Genomic DNA, 17,816 nt, shown 5'->3' with positions numbered 1-17,816 from the left:
TCGCTATGTTCGGTCAAATTATTCAATTTACTAAACAATATAAATTAGTACATTTATGGAAAACCTAAATAGAGCTTATTTGTAATTAATTTTGGCATATATACATTATATAATAAATTTTATCATGTACTACTTTTGTTTCCTAGAACCGATTTAATAAAGTACCAAACACTGGGTGGCTTAAAACAACAGAAATGTATTGTCATAGTTCTGGAGACTAGAAGTCTGAAATCAAGGTGTCGGCAGGCAGGGCCATGTCCCCTCTGAAACCTGTAGGGAATCCTTTTCTGCCTCTTTGTAGCTTCTAGTGGTTTGCCAGTAATTATTGGCACCCTTTGGCTTGTAGATGCATCACTCCAATCCTCCATCTTCACATCCGTGTTGTCACTGTGTCCTCCCATTGTCTTCCCCTGTGCGTGTCTGTCTCTGTGTTCAAATTTTTCCTTTTTATAAGGACATCAGTCATATTGAATTGGAGCCCACCCTAATGACCTCATTTTAACTTGATTACCACCGTAAAAACATCGAAATTACAGAAGCAGAGTAAAAAGGTGATTCACCTTAAATGTATACAATGTTACATGTCAATTATATCTCAGTAAAACTGGAAAAAAATCTATTTCCATATAAGGTAACATTCTGAACTACTAGGAATTAGGACTCCAACATATCTTTTTAGGGGAGACACAATTCAACTCATAATGTGTACATTAGTTTTATTAAAATTATGTGGCAAGATAATGGTAACAAAGGTGATAAATCTAAGTCTGTGGATTTGCAATAAAAAATTAAATGCTAATGAATATACTTATAACTCAAAATTTCTCATAAAGAACTTACTCTGTCATTCCATAAGCTGGAACTTCTAGTGCAATTTTTATTGGAATTGTATCATCTTCTGGACTTAATTTGAAAAAATTGATAACTTTTTTATGTTAAAAATCCCATGCACGAACACAGTATTGTTCTGCATATACCCAAAGTACTATTTTTATATTAAAATTATGTTTCAAAATGGTCTTGGCCATTTCTTGTTTAATTAATTTCTAGAAAACTTGTACTTCTGCTATAATTGGTTATGAGGCCTATAAATTTATATAGATTAGTAACACGTCCATAAACATCCTTCTCTCCCTCCATCCCCTTTCTCTTTCTCTCCACATGTGTTCACATGCACACACACATATACATCTACATATTTTGAAGCAATTATAGAGGACATTATGACGGCACTGGGAATTGAAGTAAGGATGGGCATTAAGGAACAAATAACAAAACAAGAAAATGACTTTGTATGGCCTTTGATGTTGGTTTGCCAGTAAATGAAGCATGTGATTAATTGAACCTTATGCACTAAAGCGCAAATAATTCAATTGTTGAATCAATGTCTCTTTATAATTTTGACAACTTTTAGATGCTAAGAAAAATTTTTATATCCAATGTGGTAACAAATGCAGTGAAAAAATAAGTTTCCTCTGACTAATTAGACACGTTGAGATAGTCCTTTAAGATGATACCACCAATAAATAATAGCAGTAAAACTGAAAAGAGAAGTGTTCTTCATTGAAGGAGCAGGAGGGGGGCAAAATGGAAAAAAAAATTCCCCTACTTTGATTCCTCAGTGCTCACTAGGAGGACTTCTTTGTTTCAACTGGTCACTCTTGCAGCTGTCAGAGAGCTTAGGGCAAGAACCATATCTCCCAGATAACCCCATCAGCCATTTCCTTTGCACAGGAGTTGTCTTCCCAGCGGTCTTCAGCAGTTCATTCACAAGCTATTCCTTTTTGTCTCCAGGTGATAGCCCAGGTGGAAGGGAATGTGAGTCACTTGAGGTAGATGTGCTAGTTACTCTGGCTTAAAAGCCTAACGAGACAGTATCTCCTGTAATATCCCCAATGGTGTAGCTTCCAGATTGCCCACAGTGATGTGCCCAGTTTCAGAAATCATTATAACTGAAAAATGTCAAAAAGCATAATTTCTCAACAGATTACCAAGGGAACAAAAATAGAAAATGAATTCTGTCACATGGAAAAGGGGAAAATATTCAGTAACCCTTCAACAGACAGTACAAAGAAAAAATAAACAGCAAATGTTGCATTCAGGCTGAGGATAATATTTCTAATTCCCTCTGCCCTACTTCTTGCCTTCTTATTATTTTTTTTTTTGAGCCTTCATTTTTAATTCTTAGGTCATATTTACCCAAATCAGACCAAGACAGTCATGCATGGTTCACCCAGTTTGGCCACTGTCACCTCAATGCTGACTGTGAGAACTGACCCAACTAAGTCTAACTACATAAAACAATCTAATAATTAGCTAAAGACATAAAAGAGATCTACCCCTGCAAATTTGTTTGAATAACTCTTTATTCTGAAAAAGAAATATCAGGCAGTTTAGCTCAGCACTGCTTTGTTCTTCCTTAAATTGGAGCATTGCTCTTTCAATATTTTCATATTCCTGTAAAGCCAGCTTTCTTCTCAATTTCCACTTCACTGTCACCCACACCTTCTAAGTCCCTTAGATCCAGCATCACTGTTACTTTCTCTTGTTCCTGGATTCTCTGCTTTTAATTACTCACTACATTTTGCCAATTGGTACTTTACATTTTCTTCCACAATCTTTCTTTATCTTCTATTCCCTCATTTCTCACTAGCAAAGGCTAATATGCATATTATTTTTTCAGTTCCAGGAAGCTGTGTGATGTGAAGAACGGCTTCTAGATAGTGGTATGGAAATTCTAAAATAGGAAAGGAGGAATCACTCCAGTTTTATCCTGTGGAAAAACCAAACTGCCAAACGTGACTCTTTTCAATGAGATGCTGAAGTTTTAGTCAGTATGTTCACTCTTCCAGATGCTCCCTCTATGCTGTCCTTCACCCTCAGGGTCAGCAAAACAGGTACTCTGGAATTCTTTGCCATCAAAAGGGTGAATTACAGTAAGTCATTGATATTCTGTTTCCTGTCTTGCATTGTGGCCTCCTAAAAGAATGTTAGTGTAGCTTAGGGACATGACTGGTTGAAACTCTGGCACCCAAACTCTTGACCACAATGGTATCAATAAGGCCTTAAGAATAATGTAGACTTTATAGGTCAGGGAAGATAATCAGCTAAAGTTAGAGCAGTATCTTCTATCTTATGAGTCATCTGTATTTTTTTTACCTGGGGGCTTGGATTATTTAGTGATAAATTAGGTGTAAAACTATGGTTGATAAGAAGAAAAATAAGAAAGAAAAAAGTTCTCCTTGAACTTAACACTGAAAACTCAGCCCAGATTACACATTAACTCATGTGCGAACGTGATCTTTAAACTTCTGAACTATAGATCATAGAATATTTTTAATATGCTTACTCTCAAAGAGAAGTAGATAAGATGATAGAAATCAAGTAACTATGAGTTTTTCTAGGAAGAGAGTAAGGTTTTGCCCCAGAAATTATGTGCTTATATTTTTAACTTTTTAGTGAGCTCTTCAAGTTATTTTGCTTGATTGGTTTTATTGGAGTTAAGAACTTATTTCATTTTATTTACATTTTCTGTTAAGATATTCATTTGATACCTTTAAACTATAGAAATACAGTTCAATTTATTTCAGTTGTTTTCCTAACTTACCATCTCCATTTGTCTATGTTATTTGCTTCAGAGCAATTTTCTGTTCCTAAAGTCTCTCATTATGTTTCCCAGTAAATATCTATTTTTCCATAAATCCTGCAATCTGTTGCTTTGGTTTTGTTTAATCTTCTAAAAAATTATTATAATGAAAATTGCTAATCTCTATCTGCAAAAACTAAAAAATAATGAGTTAACAGATTTTACTTTATTAGGAACTCAGAGCATGAGTCCTCCATTTCTGGATTGAAGAGTGGCATACAATAAATTCACGTTATAAAATCATGACTCTAAAGAAAATGCAATGCAGTTCCATATTTCCAGGTAATTATGGAAGCCTTTGGCCTAGCAGAGGTGTTAACAGGTTCCACTGGGACTCATTCTGGGAAAAAAACAAAACGAGGCAGGGACTACACAATTCCTCCACAGCCAGCTTCTCTCTGCAATTTTTTTTTTTTTTTTTTTTTTTTTTTCGGTACGCGGGCCTCTCACTGTTGTGGCCTCTCCCGTTGCGGAGCACAGGCTCCAGACGCGCAGGCCCAGTGGCCACGGCTCACGGGTCCAGCCGCTCCGCGGCATGTGGGATCTCCCCGGACTGGGGCACGAACCCGTGTCCCCTGCATCGGTAGGCGGACTCTCAACCACTGCACCACCAGGGAAGCCCTCTCTGCATTTTTGACTGACACCAACTCATTCTGGTGCTACAGATGTTAGTGAACAGAGGATGAGCTTTTTTTTTTTTTTTTGAGGAGAGGATGAGCTTTTATGTGCCTAGATCCCAGAGAGTGCCTTCAGACTCACCATGCTCTGTTTTCAGCCCTGTGGAGTTCAGAACACAGGCTAGCAAACCAGCCAGAAGGAAGACCCACCCACCTCAGCAACCAGGAAATAAATGGAAAGAACTGTTATTTTATGAAAATTGTCATGAAGTAAAAAAAAAAAAAAAAGCGGAGGAGTGGGAAAAAAAAAAAAGAATAAATGCAAACACAGACCTGTATCCTGGGCTCTCTGAAAACAATAAAGCTCTACTTGCAGCACCAGGCTGAATTCACTTGCCATTTGTCTTTGAATTAGACTTTTAAAGCTTAGAAATTATCTAGAAAATGTCCCTTCATTACAAAGGAAAAACAAAAGAGAAACCTAGAATAATTCATCAGCACAAATTTTCCAGCTGGTTGGAGTCAGAATAGACACAAGAAATCACTTTCTAACTCCAAATCTAGGCCCTTTCTGCTCCATTATACTCTTAAAAATGGGAAAATTGAGGGTAATTTTTCTGTAGACAATTCCTATCTTTGCAAAAAACTTAATCCTTCACCTGCTACCTAAACTTGAGTTTCGATCCTTATTATGTTGATCAAGAGCTATTGACTGGGGCTTCCCTGGTGGCGCAGTGGTTGAGAGTCCGCCTGCTGATGCAGGGGACACGGGTTCGTGCCCCAGTCCGGGAAGATCCCACATGCCGCGGAGCAGCTGGGCCCGTGACCCATGGCCGCTGAGCCTGCGCTTCCAGAGCCTGTGCTCCGCAATGGAAAAAGAGCTATTGACTGACATTATACTGACCTCTTTCCTCTCTTTTTGAACAGCCCATGCTTTTCATTCCACCTTTTGATTTAATCACCCATCATGGGGACTCCATTCTAAATCTAGTCCTTATGTTGCAAGGACATCTTCCAGTTGGAATTGGGATGAGATGCTTTCTTTTTGACAATCCAGAATTGGGTTGTCATCAACATCCAGAAGAGCTATCAACTTCCCTTTCCAGAAACCCTAATAAAGCCCTGTTTTCATCTCATTCCATAGAAAGAGAGTCATATGCCCATCACTAAGTCAACAACAGTGGCAAGGCAAATGGGATTACTTTTGTCAGCAGTAATTAAGACCCAACCCTGAAGCCAGGAATGAGCATTTGGGAAGGTGGATAGATACATATATAGATAGATAGATAGCTATAGAGATATGTATAGATATAGATAGATCTATCTATGCTAAAAGAATGTCCCTATGTTGATATTTATCCAACGTGATTCAGGAATAGAGTTTAAAGTATCCGTAGGAAAGGATGGTTCCATAATCCTTACAACAGTGATTTGCAAACCTCTTTTTTGTTTGAGAAATATGTTCTCCAAATGAATGCTTGTACAGGGGTTCATACTTCAAAGATATCAAAGCAGACCTCCTTTTCTTGCAGAGGATGGAGGTTAACAGTGGTTCCTCATCCACTCAGGAAGCTTCTTAAGCTTAACTTGAAAACTCTGGAGAAACCCTCTTGCTCCATAGGGTGCAATTTGCAAACCAATGTCTTAGATTTTTTGTTGGGTGGGTGCTGTGCAATTATTTCAGCCAGATTACTAAGAGTAGCTAATTATTAACTGATATGAGAATGATGTCTGAAGTTGATTTATTCTTTATTATTTATTGAATGACAAAAAGCCTATATATTCTAAATACCAGCCATGCTGTTATCATAGTTGATATTTAATGTTGAAAATTAAGAAAGTCATTGTGATTTTACTTCAGATGTGGAACTTTTTTATCACTGCATATAGATGGATATCAGGACTGCCTATAGACAGATCCAGGACTTTCTCATGTATCATAAGATTTACTCTATCTACATCAAAATCTAATCTGGAGTTAATCTGTTTATCCTAGGAAATGGTTTGACCAAAAGAAATTCTTTGTAAGACCATATTTAGAACCACTGTCTAAGCCTCATTAAACCATGTTTAGGACCAGCCTTTTTTTACATAGCTAAATACATGACAACATAGAGCCTGAAAGACTCATTTACATTTTGCATTATTTACATTGTGAGTCCTTGGCATTTTGATTCAAAGTTTAAAGATCAAACCTGTAGCCACCTACATTTCTCTGCCCCATGCATTTCTACCATTCCCTTTTATTGTTGAGATATGGGAAAAGGAGATAATAAAATGTCACATATTTTTAGTAATCAGTCCAGACTTCCTACAAGGACATTGCCTTTCTAGAAGAATAGTCACAGATCAGTCACGGAGAGTTCATACAGTGTATTAAACTCAGATACCTGAATTGATTTTTTGAGAGCTAGCAAGTCTTGATACTGCCCGTCAAGCTCTTATAAGGGACAACCACTGTGATGCAAGAATAAAGTGAGCAATAGAGTTATACACTTGAAAATTCCTGGTTTCCGTTTCTTAGACTTCAAACACTACACAGAACTTCTGTTCTGCTCAAGTCACCTCAGTGTCTCTAGATAGAAATGAAACTCAGGATTACATTCCAAAGGACCAAACCCTCAGGTTAGTTGTTGTTGTATGTGTTCATTTGTTTGTTTATAATAAACAATGTTAGGAAGAAGGATAATGAGATACAGGTCACATGTGCCACATTTGTCAACTTTTTGTTCATAGCAGCCATCATTAATCAGAACTGGCCCCTCCTGATACAACCTATTTGCCACTTCCAATTTATTACACTAAAAATTTTAAAGTGAGATGATTTTGGAAGATTTAATACCTAAGACAAACAAAAAATAACTCTACAAACCAAATAAAATGAGGGAAAATGGGCAGCTATGAAGAAATCAGCACTTAAAACTGAAGAAATCCGACATAAGGGAAGTGCATGAGAAAAGTACAAAAGTTCTTAAGTATATGAAAGCATTACTTCCTTTTAAAAGCTTAAACTGTAAATATATAAAATAAAAAAATTAAATATGGAGAAAAATGGGAAAAACTTAAGAATGAGTATCAAAAAAAAAGTAGAATCTTCTTGAACAACTTTTCAAATGAGACAGAATAAGAAAAGGTTGAAAATAAATAAGGTAACTGATGAAATGACAAAGTTTTAGAAGTCTAACAAATTGTAGAGTGTCGGAAATAGGAACACAGTTTGATTGCTAATGAATGATGGAAAACTGACGCACCATAAATTCAGGCTGACAACCACTAATGGCCTGTACATTGCACAGTAACATAGGTCTCTAGTCAGTTTTCCAGTGACACACTCTATGAATGTGAAAGCCTGCACTGAGTCTCGTGTTTACGTACTTTATAACTCTGGGGAGCACTGTTCTCATGGTAAATTGTGTGCATGGTAATCCCTAAAGAGGAGTGGGGCACAACCTGCTGCACGCGACTGCCCTGCCCAAGTCTGCCCTGCGCAGGTCTGCACGTGACTGCCCTGCCCTCCGTGATGTTTTCAAATCCCCTCCTCTCTCCTTAACATCTTGACTCCTGGTGACATCTCCTCAGTCACTCTCAGCAGATGAGTTTACCATCTATTATAGATATAAAACAACAAATGAAACTACGTCAAAATTCTGCCTTCAAGCCTCCAGTTATTTCTTCAACTGTATTCATCCTTTTCTACTGTTCTGCAGATGGAATTGCTGTCTTATTTCTTATCTAGAGACTATTACTCCACCACCAATTATGCCTTTTTCTCAGTGTCTTCAAATTGTATGCATTTATGATTTATTCTGTAATAATTTAATTATTTCAAAAGGTTCCTATCTTAAAAGAGCCCCCCTTATCCCTCCAGCTTCTGTCCCACTCTCTGTTTTCTCATGATAGATTTTCTAAAAAAGTTTGCCCTTTCTGCTCCCAGTAAATACCCTTCAATCTGCTGTAACTAGGTCACTAGACAATGCCATGTTACTAAATACAGAGTGCACTTTTCTTGCCTAAGTCAGGAGATTGTAAGAGACTTTGTCTGACTTTCAGTATCCTTAAGAGGAAGAAGTGAACTCCTCTTTTCCCTTTCCTTTGGGCTGGAATGCATTCAGGATGGCACAGGCTGGAGCAGCCAGCCACCATGGGTCCAGACATAAAACTATGTCCTGATATCAATAGAGTTAACTGGCCAGCCCTGTATTACCTTCCTCTGCACTGCTGAAAAAGAACATATGGATTTCTATCTTGTTTAATCCATTGTATATGGGATTATTTTCATCAAAACAATTTAGACTAAACCCTCTCCAACATATTATACTGATGTTGATGACTCTCAAATCTATTTCTCCAGGAGGGTCAAGCTCCAAATTCCTATACACAATAACTTATTTGACATGCCTCATAGACGTCATAAACTAATAACTCCAAAAATTAATATTTGATCTTCATCTGCAAACATGATTTTTCTCTTGCTTCCCAGTCTTTGATACTCACACCGTCATCCACTGACCTTTGGAGTCAGGTTGGTCCCCTCTGGATTCCTCACATTCTCACTCTCACCCATGCCCAGTCCCCTCCTGTTGATCAGCAAGCTATTTCTCTCTTTTTTTCACTGCCATGGGCATAGTTCATCCTCTCTCACCTGGACTCTTCCAATAACCTGAGCACGATCTACAAAGGCCTGCATAATACAGTGGTTTGTGCTTCTCAGTCACTTATCAGGACACGCTGTCCCTGTCTCTCCATGCCAGCTCTCTGAGCTTCTCTCATTTCTTCATACCTATTGGACTGTTCATCCTCTCAGATCTTTACCTGCACTTCCTTCTGCATGGAACACTCTTCTCTTTGCCTTTGCCTACGTAAGTGCTACTCTCCTGCATGACTTAGTATTACTTCCAAAGCGAAACTTTTCCTGAACCCCCAGGCTAGGGTAGGTTACCCTGTTATATACTCCTATGGCCAACTGAACATCTTGTTTTAAACAATACACTTATCATCATGTAATTCTTTATTTACTTGAAGTAATCACTTATTCATTTTCCTACCTACTGAGGCAGAAGCATGTCTGTTCCGTTCTCTCTAAGCCAGCACTTGGGATCAGGCACAATTCCTTGTACAAACTGAGGTATTCAGTGAAAACTTTTGACTTCTGATTTTGAAAACAATGAACAATAGATGGCAAAGCTGAAAAAAAAATTAATTTAGGTCTTTTTCAAGTGTGTTTAACTAGGACTTAATTTAAGATACTTTATTAAACTGATACTCTGAGTTGCATTCACTCTCCAGCTTATTTAGTAAATTGAAATGTCCTGGTTTATACATTTGAGAAAATAATCCAACAAATTATTGTTTAATTTGTCTATTACTACTCAAAAGTTTATGAGGACTTTGTAATCAAATAGGCAGCAAATAAGTAATGAATAAATAGGAATGAAAAATACCAGAGGAGAAAGAACACAGTAAAGAGAAATCTGAGTGAGACTAGTGCTTGCTCTTTCAGTGACCGACCTAAGAGTTTTCTTGCCATCACTCATTTAGGCAAGGCAAGTAAGCACAGTGTGACTTTTCTCCCATAGATTTTTCCAGTTTAGCTTTTGCAAATGAGATAATAGATGTTACTTTGTTGTTGTTACTGTTGTTTATCTCATCCATTTTAAAAAACTGGATATCTGGGCTTGATACCAAACTTAGAAATATAAAATGGCTATTAGGTGACTCTAATATTTGGCATCCTCTACCCTCCAATTTTTAGTACATTTATGTCACCCTAACCATCTAGTCAATACAAAAAAAATATCCCATTATATCTTGTTGGGGCCCTGCTTTTCCTTATCTAATTGCTTTGTGCCGAATCGTCGACACATTCTTATTTGAGAATAATCCTTTTCACCTTTTTGTATTATGGAAATATCTGCCTAATATGTTATAGGAATACTTCAAATAGATGCTGCACCACTATGACCTCTAACAGTTAAGTTTATGTGTATGTATTAGAATATACTTAACTTGATTAATTCATTTAACTTAAGAGGCATTTTCAAAAGTTAATAAAAATCCCATTAAGATCTAAAATCTCGTAGGTAAATTTCCTTTTAAAAGAAGAAAGATGACTCTCAAACAATAGTCAAGGTGATTTAAATTATTTATCTTCCAACAAGAGGACTTTTAAGGATCCCACAATAAGAGTTATAATTGTTCCATTTGATCAACATCTAAATGTGCTTGACAGTTTATTCTGTACTGAAAAGAACGCCCATTTCTTCAGGGATAGCAGTACAAAACAGCTAGATAGAACAAATCATGACTTCTCATCACTTTGGGATTCAGATAACTAATAGAGAGAGAAGAGACACCAGGGCTTGTTGAGAAACTACACACACACACACACACACACACACACACACACACAGAGAGAGAAAAGCTCATCAGTAAAAAGATGGGATTATTCACATTTGTCTGACTATGCTGTTAAATAGATTGGATATTGAAGTGGGGGTAGTGCAGCAAAGAATTCTTTAAAAAGTAACAGTTAATTGAGTTTGAAGAATAAGTTATCTTTCTTATTTTCTAAGTAATCCTGGCTTCATCCTGAGAGATGCAGAGAAAAGGAGACAAAGAAAATCTAGTCATTTGACCTTCGGGACGTTGTCTTCACTTCAGGAACTTACTACCTCTATGACCTGGCTTTTCAATTTCAAACTATTTAGATTTGTTCCAGTATTCTAAACATTAAATGGTGTATTAGACAAACTCACAGGGAAGCAAAGCTTTCTAAAAATGTCTGTTAGCAAACCCCCTTCCCCCCCCAAAAAAAACAAAACAACAACAAAAACAAGCCATGCTTCAGAGTCAAAGTGACTGCAGGGAAGATAACTGAGTGAAAGAAAGGTAACCGAATTTGCATTACTCTTCCTTGAGGATCACTCAGGAACCTACTAGACCTGAGAAGACAGCACTCTCCCTCCAATCCAACCCTACCAATTAAAAAAATAAATGTCGTACATACAGCTAATGATCCAAGATAATGTTTAATGTCAGGAGCAGATTGTGTATGAAACCCAAACTCATTTAAGAAAATGGTTTTGTTTTTCTCCCCATCTATATATCTTCTTAACTGACATGTCAACAAACGTAAATTACATAAGATTCATACCCTACAGTTTTCTCTAAGCACTCTGGTTGGAGTGACGTTAAGAAAATTTTTCAGATTTTCAAAGGGTAAATGTGGCAAAAGGAAAGTGAATTTACTCCAAGAAAGCCAGAAGAAGAATCTGTTGGGCTTCCTCTCTCCAGCTAAGAAATGGAAATGCTCACAACTGTTCTCTGTGCTATATAGTGCAACTCAACAGATCAGAGGAAAGATTGGATCAAATTGCATGCAAAAACCTTCACAAGCATAAAGGACTATACAAATTCTAAATAATAGTATTGCTCTTCTGTTTGTAGACATCATCCAACCCCAAGCAACATGCAAAATAATTAGAGGATAGAAAATTTGCTATTATTTTTATGTATATGAATATTTCACCCAATGCAACCTCCTTTATCAAAACTTCTCAGAAATGGTGGCTTTAATCCTTTCAGTAAGATTTCAAATTAAAACCTACAGGGCTTCCCTGGTGGCGCAGTGTTTGAGAATCTGCCTGCTAATGCAGGGGACACGAGTTCGAACCCTGGTCTGGGAGGATCCCACATGCCGCGGAGCAACTGGGCCCGTGAGCCACAACTACTGAGCCTGCGCGTCTGGAGCCTGTGCTCCGCAACAAGAGAGGCCGCGATAGTGAGAGGCCCGCGCACCGCGATGAAGAGTGGACCCCACTTGCCACTAGAGAAAGCCCCCGCACAGAAACGAAGACCCAACAGAGCAAAAATAAATTAATTAGTAAACTCCTACCCCCAACATCTTCTTTAAAAAAAAAAGAAGAAAAAAAAAAAACTACAGAATTCATGACAGTACCATACCTAATTCATAATCATTATTTCTTTGTGACTAATTTGGTAACTGGGTTCTTACTCTGAATAATTTATCCTAAAGGAAAAAAGTCGTGGAGATGTATAATTCAAGGTGAAATATTCCTCTATCCATTGTAGTTGTCAATTTTTCAACCTTCGTGTACATTAAAACTTTTTTAAGGTTCATTTTATTTTTGGTTTTATTTTGTTTTATTGGCAGCACGTGGCTTGCTGGATCTCAGTTCCCTGACCAGGGATTGTACCCAGACCACGGTAGTGAAAGTCCAGAATCCTAACTACTAGATCACCAGGGAACTTCCTTAAGGTTCGTTTTAAAATTTACTGTTTATATTGAGCACTAGTCAATTTTGGTGGCCCAGCATGTAAATTCTTTTTGCTATGTTTAGAAAATATCCCACCTTACAGTTCTTGATGGAAAGTAGAGCCTACTATTGAACCTAAAATACTAGAAACTTGCTTTTGTGGCCTCTCAAACAACTCAGTCAATCAGATGCATAGTAAACAAGAGCTAGAGATTCAAACATAATGTGAAGAGAGTTCTTTCAAGAGGAGTACCACAAACATATAATCCCCTTGGGCATCTGTGGCAACGATGGCAAATGTGGTGTCACACTATTCTATGCCAGCAGCACCAGAGGTAAAAGCTATGACAGGTGTTCAATGGTGATTTCATCAGAGTCCTCCCTGCCCTGTTCTATCATGATTTTAACTGTGACCCTGGTTGTATGGTTCCCATAATCACTCTTCCTTTTCTTCCAGGAAGTTCTATTTATGGTCATTCTTCATTCTGCTAGCAACCCAGTATCATTTTAATAAATTCCTGAGTAAATCAAAGTTGATTACTATTGCTTATACACTATTGCTACATGGACAAAGATATATATATATATATATATATATAAAACTATAAATATATATATAATACTATATATAATACTATAAAGCTATAAATATATTATATATAATATAAACATATGCAACTAAACTATATAAAACTAAACATATTTTTTTCTAAATTTCAGAAAAATAAGATAAGGACCTATTTAGGAGTAGAGCATATGGAAAAGAAAAATAATTTAAAGAAAATGTGTAATGGCATAAAAATAACAAATCAGCAGTAATTCATTTGCTAATTAGTAATTAGTTAGCTAGAGGATAACAAGGAGAGATTATAATCACTTTTATTTATGGAGAACTATGTGCCAAATGCTGTACCAAGCACTGTGCTAACTTTTCACCTAATCCTCAAAAGAAGCTATGAAGTAGGTATTACTATTGTGGATGTGGATGAGAAACCAGAGGCTGGTGAAGATCAGATAATTGCTTTATTGACACAATGAATATAAAGAACATATATGAACCTGGGTCTATCTGGTTCCAAAAATAAGCTCTTAACCATCATAACGCTACCATTATGTTATACTTATAGTCAATTTGTTAGACCAATATTGTATATAGAAGGATCATTTTCACACTTATAAACAATAATTATAAAGATAAATCCAATATTGGAAATGACAGATTTAATGCAAATTTTGCTTGAGGGTTCTGAATTTAAATTACGCCCTTGCAAAAATCCTTTCCTGTTCTCCAGCCAGTCATTTTGATATGCTTATTACGGACTCTTTATAAATAGTATTAAAAACCATTAAGTTGTAAGTTTTCATTGAATAGATTTACAATGCAATAAAAAAGCAATCAAGTAAATTATTTCTATGCTCTAGCTTAATGCATATGTTTGTTTTATGGAAATAGATAAATTCACAGTCAGTCAAAGGTTAGAACATTTAAATGTGGTCCATTTTTCTGCTGTCCATATAGAATTTCTTTTATCTTGGTGTATCTCCATGTCCTGGCTCAGTCAAGTGAAATAATAGAGTATTATCACCTGTGGTTTCTGGCACCACTCAACCTGACCCCAGGAAGTAATCAGAAATGTCATACCTAAGACAAGGTCAGAGGTGGAACTGTAGATTTGGGCTCTTTTCTCCTAGCCTCCATAACCATTTCTCAACTCTTTCATATCTGTAAAATCAGCCAACTGAAATAGAATTATTCTTGTTAATACTGTTAATAATTTTTGGTAATAGTGTCCAGAGAACAGAGCTGGGCCTCCTTAGAAAATCACAGCAGTAACTGCATGAGGAAAGACCTTCACTCATAGGAGAACACACACAGATATTCAAAGAATTCATTCCAATTAATCTTAATTTCTATAAGAATCTTAAACTCATTCTGTTGGAGAGAGGGTGTAGGAATGCAGCAGGACATGGGCCTCAGAAGGCTGAAACAATGACTGAGGGTAAAAGATCAGGTTCCTTGGAGAGACCACTTTGGAAGGGTTCAGAACCAGCTGACCCCAGGGGACAAGTGGTCAGTAATCACTGACATTTATATTTGGCATCCGTAGTGTATACAAATTCTATCGATAGACATAGAAGTGAAAAAAAAAAGTTCTAGAAGAGAAAAAGGAATGTTATCCTATACAATTATGGTAGGTTTCTTAAACTTTAATTATTTTAAAATTTTTTTCTGAAGAAAGTTTGTCACAATTTCTCAAAATCTCAGTTTTCTTTATTATATGCTTAGTAAAATGTAATCAATATTTGGATGTGGAAAGTAATTACTTTAATGCTGACTCTTGTCTTGAATGGTCAGGCTTCAGGCTCAGCCACAAGAATAACAAAAAAAGGAGTGTTTTTTTTCTTCTTTATAATCAAATCATTTAAATTTGCAATTTAACCATTAACCTTATTCAACAGACATGGGTCTTCATGACATAGGTTGTTTAAAACATCAAATACATCTTTAAAGGACAATGTTTTGCCACCACTAAGATTATTCGATAAAAAGTAGCCTAGATCGCAAAGATAAATCCACAACACCAAGAAACAATCTTTGGGTCTACAGTTTTGATCGGCTACATTTGGAGACTATTTCCTATGCTGAAATGGTTGGAGCTGAAAACATTGATCTAGAAATTATGCTAAGTGGTATTCATAAGAAATGTACCTACCATGAAGATGAAAATAAACAGAATGACCATTAATATTCCTAACTTCAAGGAAAATCAGTGTCATCTATCACATTATAATGATGTTTACATCACCCGGGAGTTTTTCAAATAAGCCTTGTAATGAGAGGAGTCCTCTAGGAGAGAATTTTGTTTTCAGTGTTCTCAGAAATCTGTCATCTCCACTTGGTAAACATCACGCTCATTGTTTGGTTGTTACAAATTAATTTGGCTAATTGTCATTTCAGATTTTTTTTTTCTTACCTACAGTTGAAGCATCCAGTGTTGAATTTTCTGGTCAAGTGATCACTCATGTGAAACTTGTATTCTAAGTCTCAAGTCTTTGTGTTCTATATTTAATGTATAAGTGTTGTGTGTGTGTGTGTGTGTGTGTGTGACACAGAGAGACAGAGAGTGATGCATATTTGATGTGATAAATATAAGCCTCTAAAGGAAAAATATTCTAATGCATAAAATTTATCAGTATCCAAATTTTATTTTTATTATGCCTTTCTGAATCTATAAAAATTTTCTTAAAATCTACTAAATACTTTTTTAAGAGAATGTTACTTTTTGGGCTTCCCTGGTGGCACAGTGCTTAAGAATCCGCCTGCCAATGCAGGGGACACAGGTTTGAGCGCTGGTCCAGGAAGATCCCACATGCTGCAGGGCAGCTAAGCCAGTGCACCACCACCACTACTGAGCCTGCGCTCTAGAGCCCGCAAGCCACAACTACTGAGCCTGCATGCCTAGACTCCGTGCTCCGCAACAAAAAGTAACTCCCACTCGCTGCAAATAGAGAAAGCCTGTGCGCAGCAATGAACCCAACACGGCCATAAATAAATAAATAAATACATTTATTTAAAAAAAAAAGAGAGAGAATGTTACTTTTCTTTCCTGCAGAAATAACTTACCATTCTAAGCATGGTTTTCCTGTGCTTCTGTTTGTTTAGGCTTGAGGCTTGGGCGGGGGTTCCTTGTATTATGTGTGATTTTCTAAGAGCAGAGGATAACATTTTTTTTGTATAGTTCTGTTAAACTGAAATCAAAGAATCTAAGGTGTGACTAGACTTTGAAGGTTATTCTAATACAATTCTTTATATGTTCAAATTCCAGTATCAGGTGTCACAGTGCATTTGAGTAATCCAGTTTATTGGGATATTTTTCATATTGAGTTGAGTTAACCTTGAATTGGGGATACATAATTTTGATTTTTTTCTCCAAGATAAAAAATCCTCAATTTTTCTGTCATTTTTCATATGAAATGACTGCACCTCCTCTTCATTCTGATGATTTCTCCAGACACACTCCATTTTAGGCCTCACTTAAGGGGTTGTACCCATAAATAAATCTAGTTGTCTAAGTACAGTGGGATAATAGCACTCTTTATCTGGAAGAACAAAACAAAACAAAACACCTGAAATACCTTTCACACATTAAATACGTCCTTTTCACACATTACCAGGAAAGTATAGAAGATGAGACAACTGCTGTCTCAGCACTGTGTCCATATTTTAATGAAGGAACCTTTCTTACTCATTTCCTCATTTTTCTCCCCACTTGTGCCACTGCTATAGCTCATGCCTCCAATACCTCTCACCTGGGCTGATTCAACAGCTGCCTCAGGATGTTTCAACCGCACCCCTCCCCACCCAGCTTCCGTCATCACCATGGGTGTCAGAAAACCTCCCTAACACACAAATCTGATAACACTGCCGACTACCATGTACCAAACATTCGCCATGTGCTGTATCCTCATTTCCCAAATTCTCCAGATCACTCTTCATGGTAGAGATCATTATCCCATTCTACAGCTGATGATAACAAGGTTTGAAAAGGATGACTAAATTTCCCAAGATTGCACAGCCACTGTGTTGAGGAGCTGGAATTTGAACAGGTCTGCCAGCACCCAAATACCATACTCATTACCCTACCTCAGGATCCAGGTATCCGTAGAAGGTGTACCACTTTCCAGCCTTAAACTGCCACTTACCACCCCACAGAGTAAACTTCAGCAATCATGGTTTCCTGAACTTGTTATTCTCTCTCTCACTTCTTTCTGACTGCAGTATCCTATCCTCATTCTTGTCTAAATGTAACGATGTTGAAGACAATAATGATTAAAATGGTATACTAGTTTCCTAGAGCTACTATAACAAAGTGCCACAAACTGGGTTACATAAAAGAAATTTATTTTCCTTCAGTTCTAGAAGCAAGTCAAGAATCAAGGTGGCAGAGGGTCATGCTTTCACTCTGCCAGCCTTTGCTGGTTGCAAGCAATCCTTGGCATCCTTAAGTGTGCATCTGTATAACTCTATTCTTTGCCTCTGTCATCACATGGATGTCTTCCTTCTGTGTGTCTGTGTCTTTACATGTTCTCCTCTGTGTGTGTGTGTGTGTGTGTCTATCTCTGTGTCTCTCCTTTTCTCATAAGGACCCCAGTTATATTGGAGCAAGGGTCCATCCTACTCCAGTATAATCTTACCTTAAGTTACATCTTAATTACGTCTGCAAGGACCCTAATTTCTAAATAAGTTCACATTCACAGGTAAAAGGGTTAGTACTT

General features: G+C 37.0%; 1 long non-coding RNA gene across 1 annotated transcript in view; it reads left to right on the top strand.

The window, feature by feature from the left end:
* LOC132521722 (uncharacterized) overlaps positions 1-13,041 on the top strand; it is a 50,525-nt gene extending 37,484 nt beyond the window's left edge. Inside the window, exons 2-3 of the long non-coding RNA XR_009540945.1 lie at positions 12,437-12,541; positions 12,997-13,041. This is a non-coding gene — a long non-coding RNA (uncharacterized LOC132521722). The remainder of the gene's footprint in view (positions 1-12,436; positions 12,542-12,996) is intronic.
* The last annotated feature ends 4,775 nt before the right edge of the window (positions 13,042-17,816 follow it).

The sequence above is a fragment of the Lagenorhynchus albirostris genome, chromosome 6, assembly GCF_949774975.1.
Source record: "Lagenorhynchus albirostris chromosome 6, mLagAlb1.1, whole genome shotgun sequence".
Lineage (NCBI taxonomy): Eukaryota > Metazoa > Chordata > Mammalia > Artiodactyla > Delphinidae > Lagenorhynchus > Lagenorhynchus albirostris.
The sequence above is the reverse complement of the archived record's forward strand: the minus strand, read 5'-3'. Positions and strand labels throughout refer to the sequence as shown.